Source organism: Arachis stenosperma, chromosome 7 (assembly GCF_014773155.1).
Source record: "Arachis stenosperma cultivar V10309 chromosome 7, arast.V10309.gnm1.PFL2, whole genome shotgun sequence".
Taxonomy (NCBI): Eukaryota; Viridiplantae; Streptophyta; class Magnoliopsida; order Fabales; family Fabaceae; genus Arachis; species Arachis stenosperma.
In genome coordinates, this window is record NC_080383.1 from 20,629,841 (window position 1) to 20,631,784 (window position 1,944).

Consider the following 1,944-nt stretch of genomic DNA (forward strand, 5'->3'; position numbering starts at 1 on the left):
TTATCAGTTTTTAACTGAATTCTTACAGATCTGTGAGACTGTAAAGACAAATGGAGTTGATCCTGAAGTCTACAGACTCATGCTTTTCCCTTTTGCTGTAAGAGACAGAGCTAGAATATGGTTGGATTCACAACCTAAGGATAGCCTGGACTCCTGGGATAAGCTGGTCACAGCCTTCTTGGATAAATTCTTTCCTCCTCAAAAGCTGAGCAAGCTGAGAGTAGATGTTCAAACCTTCAAACAAAAAGATGGTGAATCCCTCTATGAAGCTTGGGAAAGATACAAGCAGCTGACCAAAAGATGTCCATCTGACATGTTTTCAGAATGGACCATATTAGATATATTATATTATGGTCTCTTTGAATTTTCGAAAATGTCATTGGACCATTCTGCAGGTGGATCTATTCACCTAAAGAAAATGCCTGAAGAGGCTCAAGAACTCATTGATATGGTTGCAAACAACCAATTCATGTACACTTCTGAGAGGAATTCTGTGAATAATGGGATACCTCAGAAGAAAGGAGTTCTTGAAATTGATGCTCTGAATGCCATATTGGCTCAGAACAAAGTGTTGACTCAACAGGTCAACATGATCTCTCAAAATCTGAATGGATGGCAACATGCATCCAACAGTACTAGAGAGGCAGCTTCTGAAGAAGCTTATGATCCTGAGAACTCTACCATGGCAGAGGTTAATTACATGGGTGAACCTTATGGAAACACCTATAACTCATCATGGAGAAATCATCCAAATTTCTCATGGAAGGATCAACAAAAGCCTCAACAAGGCTTTAACAATGGTGGACGTAATAGGCTGAGCAATAGCAAGCCATATCCATCATCTTCTCAGCAACAGACAGAGAATTCTGAACAAAACACCTCTAATTTAGCCAATCTAGTCTCTGATCTGTCAAAGGCCACTTTCAGTTTCATGAGTGAAACAAGATCATCCATCAGAAATTTGGAGGCACAAGTGGGCCAGCTGAGTAAGAAAGTCATTGAAACTCCTCCCAGTATTCTCCCAAGCAATACAGAAGAGAATCCAAAAGGAGAGTGCAAGGCCATTGATATAATCAATATGGCCGAATGCACAAGGGAGGAGGAGGACGAAAATCCCAGTGAGGAAGACCTCCTGGGACGTCCCTCAAGCAAGAAGGAGTTTCCTATTAAGGATCCAAAGGAATCTGAGGCTCATATAGAGACCATAGAGATTCCATTAAATCTCCTTCTGCCATTCATGAGCTCTGAAGACTATTCTTCCTCAGAAGAGGATGAAGATGTAACTGGAGAGCAAGTTGCTCAATACTTAGGAGCTATCATGAAGCTGAATGCCAAGTTATTTGGTAATGAGACTTGGGAAAGTGAACCTCCCTTGCTCATTAGTGAACTGGATACCTGGATTCAGCAAATTCTACCTCAAAAGAAACAAGATCCTGGCAAGTTCTTAATACCTTGTACCATAGGCACCATGATCTTTGAAAAAGCTCTGTGTGATCTGGGGTCAGGGATAAATCTTATGCCACTCTCTGTAATGGAGAAGCTGGGGATCATTGAGGTACAACCTGCCTTGTTCTCATTACAATTGGCAGACAAGTCATTGAGACAAGCTTATGGAATAGTGGAGGACGTGCTAGTAAAGGTTGAAGGCCTTTACATCCCTGCTGATTTCATAATCTTAGACACTAGGAAGGAAGAGGATGATTGCATCATCCTTGGAAGACCTTTCCTGGCCACAGCAGGAGCTGTGATAGATGTCAACAAAGGTGAATTAGTCCTTCAATTGAATGGGGACTTCCTTGTGTTTAAGGCACATGGCCATCCCTCTGTGACAAAAGAGAGTAAGCATGAAGAGCTTCTCTCAGTTCAGAGTCAAGAAGAGCCCACACAGTCAAACTCTAAGTTTGGTGTTGTGAGGCCACAACCAAACTCTAAGTTTGGTGTTAA

General features: G+C 41.8%; 1 non-coding gene across 1 annotated transcript; it reads right to left on the minus strand.

Moving 5' to 3' along the window:
• Nucleotides 1-211: 211 nt before the first annotated feature.
• Nucleotides 212-315, minus strand: LOC130942658 (small nucleolar RNA R71). Its single transcript, XR_009071223.1, has one exon. It is a non-coding gene; the product is annotated as a small nucleolar RNA R71 (small nucleolar RNA).
• Nucleotides 316-1,944: the final 1,629 nt, after the last annotated feature.